We start from the raw sequence: 18,898 nt of genomic DNA on the forward strand, positions 1-18,898 counted from the left end.
AATTTTACCCTCAAAGTGGGTGCCATAATTAGATATGGCGTGCACCCCAAGTGGATAAGGATAGAGTCCCATGAGATGAGGACTCTATGCCTTGATCGACTCAAACTGTTGGGAGCCAATCTCATTGTGTTTATCCAGTGTTGGCCCAACAGTAGGAGGATTTGGTGGGGTTCTTATCTGATATGATCAAATGATATCACTCCATCAATCAAAATTTTTTTAGAATTAATTGAAATTTTTTGATTGGTCGAATGATGTGGCACTGCATGGCACAGCAGGGTCTATTTAAACCCTGTTTGCGCCTAGGGTTTAGAGACTCTGTGCAATAACTAGTAAAAGCCTAAATTCTCTCCACTTCTCCATGCCCCCTCTGCTCCTTTCTCTCCCCTCTTCATGTCCAAGAGGTTGGGCATCCATCTGGTGCTTGTCCAAGGTGTGGTGGCTTCCTGATTAGAAGGCTGCAGAGATTTATCGAGAAGCTACTGCTCCAGCTTCAGAAGATCTTTTGAAGATCTTCCAGATCAGATCCAGATCTAATTTTTGAAGCAAAAATTTATGAGGAGAAGATGATCCAAATTTTACTTGAGTGGATATCGGTAGAGGCCAGACGACTGTGTGGCTATTTTAGAACCTCGGGCATTGCTGCGATCATCTACAGGGTAATCTAATTACCCTAGAGGTATTTCTCTATTCCTCATATTTTCAGATTTAATTTTAGATTTAATATCAGATAATAAAAATTAGATCTAATAGATCTTAGATTTAAAATATCATAGGATAATTTTTTTTAAATATTTTGCTCCAGATCTCATTAGATTTGGAAGATCCTACAAGAAAAAAGCTGGTTTTCCCTTCAAGAACTACATGTTGATCATATCAACATGTTTCTATACTACATCTAATGTATGTAAAATATAATAGACCAGATCTATTACCTTGCAAGTTAGATGTTCTAACTTTGCTGATCTGGGCTTGAGGATGATGTTGCGAGCTGCACATGCATCCGGCCTCTAGGAGTCATCCACACGAGCCCACGAATCATGATCAAAAGTCTTGGTCCAAGAAATCAGCACAGTATGCTAGTACTGTGCTGATCCTTCTTCGATGGTCAATCAGATGCCTTCTTCTTTTTGATTTGGACTCTTCAAAAGATGAGAAGTAGGAGAAGGAGTTTTAGATGTGAGACACTCTCAGAAAACTCACAGATGGAGGAAGAAAAGAGGTGAACTCAGCAACCCTAGAAGAAGACCCTCTTCTTCTTCTCTTTGCTCTAATCCAGACACTTAGTTTTGTGTCTATTATATCTCTACGCCCCAACACTCCTTCTCTTTGATTTTTTCATGCCCCAAAGGTCTCTCAATGCTCTATAATTCATAAAAATTTCAAAAAAAAAATCTGTTGCCCAGCTATGCAACCCAAGAGGGGGGGTGAATTGGGTTTTTTAAAAATTTTAGGCTCAACTGATTACTTATGAAAAATATTTGTTAAAAGCTTGATGAATGAGAAGGACTTAAATCAAGATTAAATTACCTAAAGCAAGAATGCAAGTATATAATAAAGAAATAATGCAAAACAATAAAGCACACCACAAACACAAGAATTTATAGTGGTTCGGTGCCAACCTTGCACCTACATCCACTCCTCAAGCACCTACTTGGGAATTTCAATCCACTATCCTTGTATTCAACCCGAATACAAACATCGAAAACTCCGACACTAGCTATCCAAGCTAGTCCACTTGTTTCTCGGGTACAAGTCAACCCAAAACATTCCGATTTCAGGTTCGGATTAACCTTCCTTTGTTTTGGAAATTCTCCAAAAACAAGAACAAATACTCACAAAGAGTAAAATAGCTTAGAGCACAAATTAATACAATAACAGCTCCTTAAATGAGCAAATATAACAATAAAAATACTTCACTCAAATGAAGTATCCCCTTTTGGATTTTCTCAAGGTGGATGAACGCTTGAATGAATGCTTGAGAAGAAGATGATCTTTGATTGAGGACTTCTTGAAGGCTTTGAAAGATCTCTTGATCAAAGTTGAACAATAGGCGTGAAAAATTCTTTCTTTGAATGCTCTTGAATCTCTTTCACAATCTCTCATGTATATTGTGGATCACTTGTCTCTCTCGTGTAGATTTTGGATCCTCTTTTCTTTTTCTCTCAAGTATCTCGTTGATCACCTCGTGTATTTTGGATCCTCTCAAATGTTTGATCTTGTGTATCTCGATCCTCTCTCTTCTTCTATTTCTTTTCACCTTTAGAAACTTTTTTATAGCATTTAGAAACAAGAGAAAACATATTAGGCAGATAAAAAGCCGTTAGAGCATTTTTAGGAAGCATAAAAGGCAATTAAAACGGGCAAAAAACTAGCCGTTGCGGACGATTTCCGTCGCAGGGGTCGACTCATGAGTCGACTCATGCTTCAGGGGTCGACTCATGAGTCGACCTCTGTTGCAAAGACAAGAGATCTGGTTTCTGGAATTTTTTGGCTCAAATCAGCAGAGGTCGACTCATGAGTCGACTCATGCCTTGTGAGTCGACTCATGAGTCGACTCACAGGTCGTGCCAAGCCAAAAATCCAGCGTGCCATGGGTGATTTTTGCGTGCCAATCAGCTCATAGTGTCATGAGTTGACTCATGAGTCGACTCATGCACTTTAAACCTTCATAACTTCAAAAATAGAAGTCCAAAAATAATGAAATTTTCACCAATAGATTTCAAATCATTTGTTCTACCAAATGGTACTATCAAATCAGGATTTTTGTGAAATTATGATTTTGCCCTTGAAGAGCATAAGGACTTTTTCAATTTAAAAATATTTGTATTCCTTCAATCTGCTTTGTAATCATCAAAATCAATCTAGGAGCAATAATCTTCCCCTTTTTGATGATGACAAAATATTTGAACAAAAGCATTTATGTGAAACACTAATTTCAAAAGAATGCATTAAAGGTGTATATGCTTAAAAAGAGTATGATTCTTTTGGCATGTAATATAAATGGTCATATACAAAAATAATTTGTCCATTTGCTTAAAGATTTGATGATATGCTCATTGGATTATGTGATTTTGGTGTTTGAGCGGAAAACTTATTTTTGTTATCAGATTAAGCTGTATTTTGAAAATTTCATTCTCATTTGATTTTAGTTTTAGCATCAGAGCAAAAAAAATAAAAAAAAATACTTATATGCTTTAATTGCTTTTTGATACAAAAATAATTATGTGTGCCAAAACATGTTTAAGAGTTGATTTGGAAATTGTATTAGATCATTTTGAGTTTAAGATGTATCAAAGCAAGAGAAAAATAAATTTTGCAATGTATCAGAGCAAGAAAAACAATTTTACAAAGTTATCAGAAAAATTTTACAATGTATCAGAGAAAATTTTACAATGTATCAGAGCAAATTTTATAATGTATCAGAGCAAAATTTTATAATGTATCAGAGCAAGTTTTATAATGTATCAGAGCAAATTTTATAATGTATCAGAGCAAAATTTTATAATGTATCAGAGCAAGTTAAAAAAAATTTTAAGATGTATCAGGGTAAGATAAATTTCTTAAGATGTATCAAGGTAAATAAAATTTCAAAAGATGTATCAGAGCAAGTTATAATTTTGAAGTATATCAGAGCATATTTAAATTTTTAATGCAAATCAGAGAACATATTAAGAAGTAATTTAAAAGTTACTTATTTGCATTGTACTTAGCATTGTATTTTTGATATTGTTCTTTAAATTTTCAATTCATTCATTAATTTCTCATAATTTGTGGTTTTGATTGCTTTTTCTTTAATTGCATAATTTATGGTTTTGCTTTTGATAGATGGCTTTTAATTTAATTTCTGTCTGATACCAAATTTTTCTTTAATTTTTGTTTAATAATTTCTCCCCCTTTTTGACATCATCAAACATGGTTAACTTCTCCTTTTAAAAAAATTCTTTAACTTCTCCCCCTTTCGAGTTAATCACAGATGATTGCTCCCCCTTAATACAGCAATTATTAACAGCAAACAACAACAAAGAGAAGACAATATTTCAACAAGGAGAATATATATAACCAAAATATGATCAACATCATTACAAAAGGTAGAAATATAAGTAAAAGATGATTCCATTAAAACCATAATTGTTTCAATTCATATTTCATATTATAAAAGTCAAACAGCTAATTATCAATACATGACCCCAAAATACAGATCCTAGAACAAGACACTAACACCTAGGGTCTAGTAATGATCAAGACAAGTCAATGATCGGAGTCATCAGATATGGTATGAGAAGCTGATGGATCAGAAGTGCGTCCTCTACCCCGTCTGCCTCTGGCACGAGCAGGAGAGCGAGATGAACTGAGAGGCTGAGTACGCTGAGATGCTAAGGACTGAACAGAAAGGGTGAGTCTGATGGAATCAAGTACGTTCAATGCTCTGGAAACAGATTGAAGTAGAGCAGTGAACTGAGTTGTAGCATGCTCACTCGATCCTCGGATCTCTTTCCTCAGTAACTCATATCCTCCCTCTAGTGCTCCTCTGAGCCTTCCAGCCTCTGCAGTGAGGTCTGTGACCTCAATAGTTGACTCCTGTGGCTTGGGATGGGCCAAAGCAAGGACTTGCCCCTGCAAGTCTAGAACTCTGCCAGTCAATCTCCAGACTGTGTTCTCAAGCTGCTGGATCCGGATGGACTGATCTGATATCATCTGAAACACAGTAGAGATGTGGGGAGTAATGGTCTGATCAGAAGAAGTGGCTCCCGATGCAAAAAAAGTACTACTCCACTGGCTAGACAGCAAGGCAGCCACACGCTGTGATATATGCTCTATTTGATCGTCAGCCAGTCTGAACTCTGATGGATGTGCTCTGGTCTCTGGCTGATACACTGGTGTGGGCATCCTAGTAAACTCTGAAGGGCCAGCCTCTGTATCAGGAATGAACTGGGTATCTGGTGATGCTGCCATGAAGTCATGTATAGGAGAAGATGGACCTTCTTCTTCTACTCTGCCTTCAGTTCTTTCTTCAGCTCTTTCCCCAGCTCTCTCCTCAGTTCTTTCTTCAGAGCCCTTGATCCAACCACCATCAGTCTTTGTAAAACCCATTCGATGCAAGCTGTGTTGGTTGAAAGTGTCCACATGAGATAGCTTGGTAGGTGCCTCCCCCTCACAGCTAACTCCAAACCTCCTAAATACTCTAGTAAGGGCCATACCATAAGGCAAGTGTGCCTTGGATCTGTTCAAAGTTTTTCTCATGGCCTCTATCATAAGTGCAGGGAGGTTCAGGGGGGTCTGAGTGATGACATGAAACATGATACAGATATCTCTGCCAGAAAGTAAATCATGTCTACCACTTCTAGGAAAGAAAAGCTTTGTTACCATCTGATGCAGGATCCTCATCTCAATGGACAAAATCTTTGCTTCTAACTTATTTAAGCTTCCTGAATAAGTTTCTCCTAGAATAATTTTGATCCCCTCTTCTTTTACTGGGAGTTCCATATATGAGTAACCTTCACTAGACAAATGTAATATTTCTCCCAATATCCTAGAATCCAAGCAGATATCAATTCCCTTGACTGTTGAAGTCACTGACCCATTTTCATAATGTAGGTTCTGGTAGAATTCTCTAACTAGGTCAACATAGGTGACTTCCTTAAGGGAGCAATAGAAACCCCATCCTTGATTTTTAATCTTGGTAGCACAAGTAAAGCCCTCATCTTCAAAGAACCGAAAATCTATATTTTTCCCGGTTTCTACTTTTCTATCAGAAAGAGGGTTCTTACTGGGGCTTATGGAGAATTGAGGGGGACCTTGAGCTGGAGTGGGAGCACTTGAAGACTGACCAGCTTGCCTTTTCTTTCGGACAATTTCTTCAGGCTCACGGATTGACTTTCTTCTTTGGGGAAGTTTCATCTTCGGAGCCATATTCAATATAATAGCAGGCAAGGAGACTTGAATTGAGTGGAGGAGGGATCACAAGAGAGTAAAGAGAGATTTTGGTGGAGAAAAGAAGTGAATTTGAGAAGATCGGTGAAGTGCTAGGGCACGTTCCAACCGCGCCAAACAATGCGAGAAAGCACAAAAAATCCCTTTCCAAGGTGGCAATTTTTGGTGGAGAGGAGGAGGGAGAATTGCCTCGAAATAAATCCTTAGTTTTGGAGCAAAAAGAATTGGAGAAGATGGCTTTTGGAAGGAGGACGATGAGAAGATGAGTCGTCTCACGAACAGGGTCCCTTATAAAAACAATGAACCCGTTGGAAGTTGGTGGGATTTACAAGTTTGCCATTGAGTCGACTCATGGGGGTCGACTCATGAAGTTCAGAAAATCAAGAAAAATGTGAATAAATTCTAGAAAAATTCGAAATTTTGGAAGAAGGAGTTTTGCTCAAAGATAAGTTTTTAGAATGATAAACTTGAGCTTTTGGGACCAGAGTAGATGTTGGAAATTGAGCTCTAAGAATATTTGACATCAATTCTTGGAAATTGAGAGAAAATTTAGGCATATGGATCTAGAATTCCTAGATTTCTCTTAATTTCACAGAATCTATCCTCACTAAGGGCCTTTGTAAAGATATCAGCTAATTGACTTTCAGTGCAAAGATATTCAAGAATAATATTTTTGTTTTGAACATGTTCTCTAATAAAATGATGTCTTATTTCTATATGTTTGGATCTTGAGTGTTGAATTGGATTTTTAGATAGATTTATGGCACTTGTGTTATCACATCTTATTGGTGTTTCATTAAGTTTGATTCCAAAGTCTTCGAGTTGTTGCTTAATCCACAAGATTTGAGCACAACAGCTTCCGGCTGCAATGTATTCGGCCTCAGCCGTAGACAGTGCCACCGAATTTTGTTTCTTGCTAAACCATGAGATTAGGTTAACTCCAAGAAATTGGCAAGTTCCACTTGTGCTTTTTCTATCTAATTTACATCCAGCAAAATCAGCATCTGAATATCCTAATAAATTAATTTATGAGTCCTTAGAGTACCATAACCCTAAAGTTTGAGTACCATTTAAGTATCTAAGGATTCTTTTAACAGCATTCAAATGAGATTCTTTAGGATTAGATTGATATCTAGCACATAAGCAAACACTAAACATGATATCAGGCCTACTTGCAGTTAAATATAATAATGAGCCGATCATACGTCTATAGTATTTTAAGTCTACACTTTTACCTTCATCATCCTTGTCAAGCTTACTTGAGGGACTCATTGGTGTGCCAATTGGTTTGCAGTTCTCCATTCCAAATTTTTTGAGTAGTTCCTTGGTGTACTTGCTTTGGGTGATGGAGATTCCCTCTTTTGATTGTTTGATTTGAAGTCCGAGGAAGAAGGTGAGTTCTCCCATCATGCTCATCTCGAACTCCCCCTGCATAAGCTTAGCAAAGTCTTGACAAAGGGATTCATTAGTAGACCCAAAAATTATGTCATCAACATAAATTTGTATAACTAGCATATCATTTTGATTTCTTTTAATGAATAAGGTTGTATCTACATTACCTCTTGAAAAACCATTATTTAGTAGAAATTTGCTTAGCCTTTCATACCGTGCTCTAGGTGCTTGTTTTAATACATATAAAGCTTTATTTAATCTAAAGACATGATTAGGAAAAGCATGATTTTCAAATCCAGGAGGTTGTTCTACATATACTTCTTCAGCAATATATCCATTTAAAAATGCACTTTTAACATCCATTTGAAATAACTTGAATTTCATAAAGCAAGCATATGCAAGTAGAAGTCTAATAGCTTCTAATCTAGCAACAGGTGCAAAGGTTTCATCAAAATCAATTTCTTCTTCTTGATTATATCCCTTAGCAACCAGTCTTGCTTTATTTCTAATTACATTTCCATGCTCATCTAATTTATTTCTAAAGACCCATTTTGTTCCAATTATTGAATAATTTTTAGGTCTTGACACTAAGGTCCAAACATTATTTCTTTCAAATTGATTAAGTTCCTCTTGCATTGCATTAATCCAATTATGATCATTTTCAGCTTCTTCAAAAGTTTTAGGTTCAAGATGAGATACAAAAGCACAATGATTAACTACATCTCTAAGTGAAGAACGGGTTTTTACCCCATGCATAGGATCACCAATTATTAACTCCTTAGGGTGGTTGTGAACATACCTCCATTCCTTGGGTAGGTCATTTGTACCTTGAGGTTGTTCTTGAATTTCTTCACCTCTCTCATCTTGTTTGGATCCTTGTCTTCTGGAGTTGCTGAATCTTTCAGAGTGATCTCCTTCAAACCTTCTATTAAAGGATCTGCATCATCAATACCCTCATTCTTCCTTGAAGGAAGATCGTTAGATTCATCAAAGACAACATGTATGGATTCCTCAACTACTAAAGTTCTTTTGTTGAAAACTCTAAATGTTTTACTAGTTGAGGAGTAACCTAAAAAGATTGCTTCATCTGATTTTGCATCAAATTTATCAAGTTTTTCTTTACCATTATTTAATACAAAATATCGGCAACCAAAAATATGAAAATATGCAATGTTTGATTTTCTTCCTTTCCAAAGTTCATAGGGGGTTTTCTTTAAAAATTGTCTAATCAAGGCACGATTTAAAATGTAACATGCTGTGTTAATTGCTTCCGCCCAAAAATATCTTGGAAGGTTGCTTTCACAAAGCATGGTACGGGCCATTTCTTCTAAGGTTCTATTTTTTCTTTCAACTACCCCATTCTGTTGGGGTGTCCTAGGAGCAGAGAAGTTATGGCCAATTCCATTTTCATCACAAAAATTTTCAAAATCTTGATTTTCAAATTCAGTTTCATGGTCACTTCTAATATTTTGAATTGAAAACCCTTTTTCATTAGTGACTTTTCGATGAAATTTAGTGAAAATATGAAAAATTTTATTTTTGTGTGCCAAAAAGAAAACCCAAGTAAAACGAGAGTAATCATCTATAATTACAAATCCATATCATTTTTCTCCTAGACTAGTGGTTCTAGTTGGTCCAAATAGGTCCATATGTAAGAGCTCTAAATGTCTAGAAGTTGAAACAGTATTTTTGGATTTAAATGAAACTCTAGTTTGTTTACCTAATTGGCATGCATCACAAATTCTATCCTTTTCAAATTTCAGTTTTGGCAAACCAAGAACTAATTCTTTCTTAATTAATTTTGAAAGAGAATGCATGCTAATATGTGCAAGTCTACGATGCCACAGCCAACTAGTCTCATTAATTTTAGCATTCAAGGATACTAGGCATTGCATGTCTAATTTGGCTAAGTCATTCAAATCTACCATATAAACATTGCCATGCCTATGTCCTAAAAATTTAATGCCATCGTTAACAGGACTAGTCACAATGCAAACAGATGATTCAAAAACTACTTTATATCCTTTATCACAGAATTGACTAATGCTAAGTAAGTTATGCTTTAAACCTTTAACTAATAAAACATTCTCAATGTATTTGGAGGGAGTGATACCAATGTTACCTATCCCGATGATCTTTCCTTTGCCATTATCTCCAAAGGTGACCATCCCTCCATCCTTAGCATCAAGCATGATGAATTGTGATTCATCACCAGTCATGTGTCTCGAGCATCCACTATCAAGATACCATTTCCTGTTTCCTCCTTGGGATGCTAGACACACCTGCAAGCAAAGGTCAAGTTTCTGTCTTAGGTACCCAAGCTTTCTTGGGTCCTTTTGGGTTAGTCAGAATGGTTCCTTTTGAAACCCATATTTTCTTTATAGTTTTGTTTGCAGATTTGAGGCATGTGTATGATTTATGTTCTATTCTACCACATTTGAGACAAGTAATATTTGTAGACTTGTTACTTGAATAATTTACATAAATATTCTTCAGAAGTTTTTGTTTCTTTAAGGGGTTATACCCAAGTCCAGCCTTATCATATACAGCTTTTTGATTGTCAAGAATCATATTTAATTTGTTTGAACTTAAGGTGAACTTATCTACTATAGGTTTCAGCTTGTTAATTTGATTCTTTAAGCTTTGATTTTCTTGAATCAAGGTGAAATTTTCAATTGAAAGATTTTCAGCTTGTTTCACTAAGGACTGATTTTTCAATTTTAGTTCTTTGTTTTTCATCCCTAGTTTCTTTAATTCATCAATCAAATCATAGAATGCTTCATGCAATTCTTCAAAAGTAAATTCACTAGTGGATTCAGAAGTTACCTCATTTTCGTGTGCCATAAGGCACAGGTTGGCTTGTTCTGTTGAGGTTTCCTCATCGGAGCTTGAGTCATCACTCGCACTCCAAGTCGCCATCATTGCTTTCTTTTTGAACTTTTTGGGACCTTTCTTTAGTTGTGGACATTCGGATCTGAAATGTCCCGGCTTCTTGCACTCGTAGCATATAAGGGGTTGATCTTTCTCTTTCTCTTTGCTTTGTTCCCCTTTTGTGAACTTCTTTCTCATCTCCTGTTTCCTTTTTCTTAGAAACTTCTTGAATCTCCGGGTGATGAGTGCCATCTCTTCATCCTGTTCTTCATCTTCAGTGTCATCCGTTTCATAATCAGGCGAAGCTGTGGATTTAAGGGCAATGGTTCTTTTCTTTTTGACTTCATCCTCTTGATGTTGCTTCATGCTGAGTTCATGAGTCATCAAGGATCCAAGAAGCTCTTCTAAAGGTAGAGTGTTCAAGTCCTTTGCTTCTTGGATGGCAGTCACCTTGGCTTCCCAAGTTCTTGGCAATGACCTGAGAATCTTCCTTACTAGTTCACTGTTAGTATAAGATTTGCCAAGACTCTTCAAACCATTAATTATATCAGTAAAATGAGTAAACATAGCAGTTATGGACTCATCATGCTCTATTTTAAACAATTCATATTTATGTACAAGCATGTTTATTTTAGACTCTTTTGCTTGACTTGTTCCCTCATGGGTTACTTCTAACCTATCCCATATTTCTTTAGCAGATGCACAAGTAGAAATGCAATTAAATTCATTTGCATCTAGTGCACAATAAAGAACATTCATAGCTTTGGCATTTAATTGTGCCAATTTCTTATCAACCTCATCCCATTCTTTTTTGGGTTTGGTTGACTCCTCACCATCTATAATCTTGGTGGGTGTGTGAGGACCATTCACTATGATACTCCACATATCATAGTCGAGTGCTTGTATGAATATCTTCATCCGAGCTTTCTAATAGGTGTAATTAGACCCATTGAAAAGTGGAGGTCGGTTTGTAGATTGCCCCTCGGCTAGAGAAGTACCGACATGGGTTGCCATAGATCTTTGGCTCTTTGATTGTTATATCAAAGAAGGGCTAGAGCACCATGCTCTGATACCACTTGTTGCCCAGCTATGCAACCCAAGAGGGGGGGTGAATTGGATTTTTTAAAAATTTTAGGCTCAACTGATTACTTATGAAAAATATTTGTTAAAAGCTTGATGAATGCGAAGAAGGACTTAAATCAAGATTAAATTACCTAAAGCAAGAATGCAAGTATATAATAAAGAAATAATGAAAAATAATAAAGCACACCACAAACACAAGAATTTATAGTGGTTCGGTGCCAACCTTGCACCTACATCCACTCCCCAAGCTCCTACTTGGGAATTTCAATCCACTATCCTTGTATTCAACCCGAATACAAACATCGAAAACTCCGACACTAGCTATCCAAGCTAGTCTACTTATTTTTCGGGTACAAGTCAATCCAAAACACTCCAATTTCAGGTTCGGATTAACCTTCCCTTGTTTTGGAAATTCTCCAAAAATAAGAACAAATACTCACAAAGAGTAAAATAGCTTAGAGCACAAATTAATACAATAACAGCTCCTTAAATGAGCAAATATAACAATAAAAATACTTTACTCAAATGAAGTATCCCCTTTTGGATTTTCTCAAGGTGGATGAATGCTTGAATGAACGCTTGAGAAGAAGATGATCTTTGATTGAGGACTTCTTGAAGGCTTTGAAAGATCTCTTGATCAAGATTGAGCAATAGGCGTGAAAAATCCTTTCTTTGAATGCTCTTGAATCTCTTTCACAATCTCTCGTGTATATTGTGGATCACTTGTCTCTCTTGTGTAGATTTTGGATCCTCTTTTCTTTTTCTCTCAAGTATCTCGTTGATCACCTCGTGTATTTTGGATCCTCTCAAATGTTTGATCTTGTGTATCTCGATCCTCTCTCTTCTTCTATTTCTTTTCACCTTTAGAAACCTTTTTATAGCATTTAGAAACAAGAGAAAACATATTAGGCAGATAAAGAGCCGTTAGAGCATTTTTAGGAAGCATAAAAGGCAATTAAAACGAGCAAAAAACTAGCCGTTGCGGACGATTTTCATCGCAGGGGTCGACTCATGAGTCGACTCATGCTTCAGGGGTCGACTCATGAGTCGACCTCTGTTGCAAAGACCAGAGATCTGGTTTCTGGAATTTTTTGGCTCAAATCAGCAGAGGTCGACTCATGAGTCGACTCATGCCTTGTGGGTCGACTCATGAGTCGACTCACAGGTCATGCCAAGCCAAAAATCCAGCGTGCCATGGGTGATTTTTGCGTGCCAATCAGCTCATAGTGTCATGAGTTGACTCATGAGTCGACTCATGCACTTTAAACCTTCATAACTTCAAAAATATAAGTCCAAAACAATAAAATTTTCACCAATAGATTTCAAATCATTTGTTCTACCAAATGGTACTATCAAATCAGGATTTTAGTGAAATTACGATTTTGCCCTTGAAGAGCATAAGGACTTTTTTAATTTAAAAATATTTGTATTCCTTCAATCTGCTTTGTAATCATCAAAATCAATCTAGGAGCAACAAAATCATCTTAAATCAAGAGATATAAAGAATCTTTATCTAGGTCAAATACCTAGTCAAGAAAAATTTAAACAGGGCAAGACAAGAGGTGCCCAACTCTTGGGTGCCCCTTCCTTCTTTTTCTACCATGGACCACCAGCAAAGGATGCACAATATGTGCCATAAAATCCATAAAAATCTCAAAAAAAATTTGGATAAAATCAGTGCCATAAGGAAAGAGTTTTGGTTTCCTAAAATTCTATCTCATAGAATTTGAAATCCAAACTAATTCCTAGTTTGACTTGGTCCACAACCACATTCCAGAGAGAAAGAGTGAAAAGCTTTGGGTGTGTGTGAAGGCCTAGGAGAGAAAGTTTTATCGCATAAAATAAGAGAGAGTGGGCGTGGGGGGCTAAGGTGGCGCAAGGTAGAATCCTAGCTTACTAGGGTTCAATCTATGACTTGTTCAAATTTGATTTCTCAAACCAAATCAAACCAAAACCAAATCAACCCAATTAAAATAGGTTTTAACCCAATTAAAAACTTAATTTAATCAAATTAAATTAGATTTAAATCTGATTTAATTTTTTAATCGAATTAGAAATTAGTTTGACCCAAGTCCTAATTGAACTAGGACTAGTTTTTTCTTATACTTGGCTTATCCAATAAATCAATTAGACTTGATCCAATCAAGCCCAAATTAAATTTAATTAAATCATATTTAATTAGACTTAATCTCAGTCCATTGGCTTAATCAAATTAAGCCAATTAGCAATCGAATTACTAATCGATCATCCTGCAATACTTGCACTAGGTTAAATGTCAATTGTATTGATTGTTTAACCCTAGAATGATTCTAAACCGTTGATCAACCATCCGATCAGATCATGAACTTTAATGTGTGTGATCTCATAGATCCAAACCTAAGCTGGTAGCACAAAAATAAATTTTTATACCAATCAAAGTAATCATTTAGCAATAGTATCCGACGGTCGGATAGGTCAAATGTGTAGAACAACATCCTTAGAATCCATGCGGATATAGTTTCCATATAATTCATTTTCTTGATAAAAATACTCATAGGATACCTCAGAGTTCAACTGTCAACTCTGATCAGGTTGTCCACATTGTATTTCAAAATATCAAATCTATCTGATGGATTATCCTGGCCAAGGTTTTGCTAAATTGAAATACGGCGACTCATTCTTCTCCAACTCTTGGAGTGGTCAATCCCATCTTGATCACACTCTGACTTTACAAGTACTTGACTGTGCCCAAAAGCCTTCAATCACTGAATTAGAAATTCAGTTAGTCCAGTACTAAAGTACAGTGAGTTGCTTGCAAGTCAATGAGGCGATCTCAGGTCTAAGGGACACTTATACCTATATCCCATCAGAGACATTCTCGACAATAGAATACTCTGAAATTGGTCACGTTCTATGATGATGTATCCTTACATCTTATCTGTATATCATACCAGTGTCTTCACACTCCTTGGTTAAGAGGACAACCAACCCATATGGCTTACAGTGACCTATGCTCGATAGAAGCTGTCGTCCTTATTAATAGCCTATCATTTGATCGTGAATAATTTTAAGGACTAATCGATAAATCCTCTCTTTATCGAACCTAAATAGTCCTAAGGATTTTATCACAACAACGAAGTTCATTAGAAGATGAAAACTTATGATGAAAATATCAAAAATATATTTTATTTATTAACAAATCAATTACAATACAAGATTGCTCAACTGTCAACAGGCTGATGATTAGCTTTTGGGACATATTTCCCAACAAAAGAAGCATGGGTGGATGAGTTGCATAGTATACTTTGGGCCTACCTAACCACTTAAAGAACACTTACAAGAGAGACTCCATTCACTCTCTCCTTCTAAATGGAGACCATCATCCCAGTAGAAATTGGACTCTCCTTATAAAGGTTGGAGAACTATGATGACCAAAATAATGGAGAGTAGCTTCATACAAATTTGGATCTGCTCAAAGGAGTTCATGAGAAAGCAAGAGTGCAAATGGTGGCTCATCAATAAAGGGTGGCACGGTACTACAATTTTCATATCCGGAATAAAAAATTCAAGGCTGAAAATCTAGTCCTACGTCATGCCGAAGTCTCCCAGCCTACAAAATGTGGGAAGCTATCTCTTAATTGGCAAGGGCCTTATTAGGTGGACAAAGTCATTAGACCTGAGACCTATCATCTTAAGCAACTGGATGGAATGCCCCTACTTCAGTCATGGAATTCAGAAAATCTATGAATGTACCATCAATGATGTATTATTTACTCATCAAATAAAATATCCTTCTTCTCAAAAAGATGCCACTCTTTTTTCATTTTCTACCAAAAATGCAATCCCAACACAACTCAACTCCAAAGACTAGTCTACCACAACCATCTGAAGGAGCATATTTAGCCTACAACTCATCAGATATAGGGGACATATAACGAAGATGGAAGTCCCACGGCTTGGCAATAAACCTTTGGAAATTTCAAAGGAAGAGAAAGAAAGAAGAAAATGAGAGAGGTATATATAAAAACCTATTTCCATTTCTTTCAGTATTTACAAAAAAAATGATGCTAGAAAAGCATCACACAAAAAAAAAAGAAAAGAAAGAAGAGAAAAATGTGCTCCACTAGACTAGTAGCAGGACAAGGAGGGGCTAATCCTCATTCAAAGAGAATACCTCGACTTCTTAGCCGTTGTTCTCAGGGTGAAGGTGGTGTAGATCTAGCTGCAGCATCAGGTACTTTATGCGGGCTTTACATTTTTTCAAGTCCTGAATGAAGCCGGTAGCCGAAGCATCAAGAACCTCCCCCTTGAAGTCCTTCGAAATCTTATACTCTGCAATATAGTGAAGCCGGGCCTCGGCAAATGCCTCCTCCATGGTACCCGGATGAGTTACTCCTACTGTGACAGAAGATCCCTTGCCTGAGGCCCTCAGTGGAGGGGGTGCACTGCCTACTTTAGGAGACTCCGACGATGCGGCCCTTGCATGCTTGGTCAGGACCTTCCCCCTCAAATACTCTGCCTTCTTTTTGGTCGCTTCTTTGACTTGTGAGGGAGTAGGCTCCATTGCTGCAAATTAAAAAGAATACGAAAGCTTGTGGGTGCATCAGTTGTTAAGAGGAACTCCTATTTATATTGCCTTCAAGCAGCATGCATCCACCCAATGACCAACCAAATTATGCCATGTGTCCAACTCTAAAATGCCAATCATCACCACCATTCATTGCGCATCCCCATTATCAAAGCATAGACAGCAAGATGATTCATGAATCACCTGGGTTTGCCATGTGACAACTGTTGGGAATAGTGTCCCAAAGCCAATCGTCAGCCTGTTGACGGTTGTGCTCTTTCTTGTATTAGTATATAAATTATAAATAAATAAAAGTTATTTTAATATTTTTCGTCACAAAATGTTTCATCTTCTAATGAACTCCTGTGTTGTGGTGAAGTCTTTAGGACTATTTAGACTCGACAAAGGAGGATTTGTCGTTTAGTCCTTAAACCAGTTCGTGATCAAATGATACGTTGTTATCAAGGATGACAACGTTTATCAAGCATAGGTTGTTATATGTCATATGGGTTAGTTATCCTCTTAACCAAGGAGTGTGGAGACACTGGTATGGCATACAGGTTAGATGTAAGGGTACATCTGCACTGAACGTGACTGACTCCGAAGCTATTTCTACTGTCAAGATTTGCTCCGATGGGATATGGGTATAACTGTCCCTCTGACCTGAGACTGCCATAGTGACTTGCAAGCAACTCACTGCACTTAGGCACTGGACTACCTGAATTTCTAATTCAGTGATGGAAGGATGCTGGGTGTAGTCAAGTACTTGACTTGTCGGTGCATGTGTTAAGATGAGATTGACCACTCCAGTTCAGGAGCTATATACAATCATATTTCAATTTAGCAAAATCTTGGCCAGGGTAGTCCTAGTGAGGAGTCACAGGACTGTTTGAGTTGAGCACGATTCGGATGATCTAATAAGGGTTGACAGTTTAACCCTGAGTCATCCTAAACACAGGGTCAAAAGGGATGAATTATACAGTAACCACATTCACGTAGGTTCTGAGTGTTGCGATTGTGACTATTCGACCTATCTGGACGTCGGATACCATTGCTAGATGGTCACTTCGATTAGTACAAAAATTGGTTCAGTGCTACCGGCTTAGGTTCGAACCTGCGGGGTCACACACATTAGAGGTTCCTATCTGATCTGATGGCTGGTGAAGAGTTCTAATGCTTGTGAACTTTGAGTCCTATATGTCTGGGACTCTGTGATCGAGAATCAAGATTCTCTGATCATGAGTTTCACACATTTTGGGTATCGGGATCAAGAGTCCCACTGTTTTGAGACTTTTCTGATCAGGGTTTCATATTGATGGACTCTGATGCCCGATTGCCCATCAGATTTGGACTCAGTATTTATGAGAGGTTTAATTAGTGATTTAATTATTGATTAACTCAATTTGATTGAGTAATTATTTTTAGATCAAGTTCAATTGAATTGGATTCAGTTGGGTTTGACCCGATTAGGTTAAGTGTTGACCTAATCGCTAAGGTGTTTTGATCCCTGATCTGATCAGGGATTGGACTTAGTCAATTTTTGATTTGATTAAGATATTATTGAGCCTAAATAAGTCTAATTAAGTTAGATTTAACTTAGTCTAATTGTGCTTAACCTATTTTGATTAGGTTGGTTCAATTATGATCAAACCACCTTTTGAATTCAACTCCCTGCGCCACCTCACTTCTCTGCACCCATTTGAATTCACGAGAAGCAACTTCTCATGAATTTTCTCCCATGCAGAAGGTATCACATGCCCACCCTTGTGTGCCAATTATCTGGATAAAAATAAGTTAGTTGGCCATTCAAATTCAAAGGATGTTTGAATTTGAATGGGCAACCAACTAATCCATGCACCACCCACCTTATCTTGTGCGCCCCTTGCTTTACACGAGAAAGAGTTTCTCATGTAAACTCTCCATGCACAAGAGAGTCCACAGCCTTCTCTTCTCACACGTAGAGTGGATAGGGATGAGTTGGTTGGCATTTGAATTCAAATTCGATTTGAATTCAAATGAGCAACCACTTATCTTTATCCTCTCACACAGTAAAAATACTGCAAAGATGCGGTCTTGCATCATTTTAAAAAGAAGATAAGATTGGGTATGCGAAGAAGACATCTGAGAAAAAAGGGTGCCATGAGAGAGCTTTCTTACATGAGAAAAGAAAAGAAAAGGAGAGAAAAGAAAGAAACAAGTGGGTGCAAGTTTTTTCGGAGTGTACCCTAGGATTTTGGCTTAGGGTTCGGGAAGTGAGAACGTGAGCTACGAGTATCGTGAGCCCACCAAACTTTAGGGAGAGTATCATCAACCTCTCAAGTGCATCTGCTGATGATCTGGAGCATCTAAAGAGTCAGCAAATCAAGATCGAAGGAGTTCGATCAAAATCGGCCATCAAAAGGGTTCAGCCACGAACTAGCATTCGTGAGGAGCCGATCAGACCGGGAGCTTCGTGTGGATGATCCACAGAGGTCAGACACACTGTGTAACTACATTAGATGATCAGACTTTTCTGACAGTGATCAGATTGCGGTAATCGATTATCTACCCAAAGGTAATATGTTCTGAACACATAACAGTAAATTATTTACTGCAGAAGTTTGAATTTCAAATTTAAATGCATGCTATGTATATATCATATTTAGATCCTTGTGTAGAGTTTATACATATTAATTAATTAGATTAATTAATAATTTCTACTATAAAATAGTGATTTTGAAAAAGTTTTAAAATTATCATTTTACCCCTACACTAAAATTCACTTCAAATGGTATTAGAGCGGGTTCTAAAATACGATATATATATTTGCATGTGTAGATTAAGTTGTAATCTAAAAGTTTAAATTAAAATTTTAAAATTTAAAATTTAAAATTTAAATTTTGAAATTTATTCAAAATTCAAAATTCAGAAATTTGAAATTCAAAATTTGAAATTTGAATTTTAAAATTTGAAATTTGAAATTCAAAATTCAAAAAATTGAAATTCAAAATTTGAAATTTAAAATTTAGTTGAAATTTAAAATTTGAAATTTAAAATTTAAAATTTGAAATTTGAAATTTAAAAATTTAAAAT

This window comes from Elaeis guineensis, chromosome 5 (genome assembly GCF_000442705.2).
Source record: "Elaeis guineensis isolate ETL-2024a chromosome 5, EG11, whole genome shotgun sequence".
NCBI lineage: Eukaryota > Viridiplantae > Streptophyta > Magnoliopsida > Arecales > Arecaceae > Elaeis > Elaeis guineensis.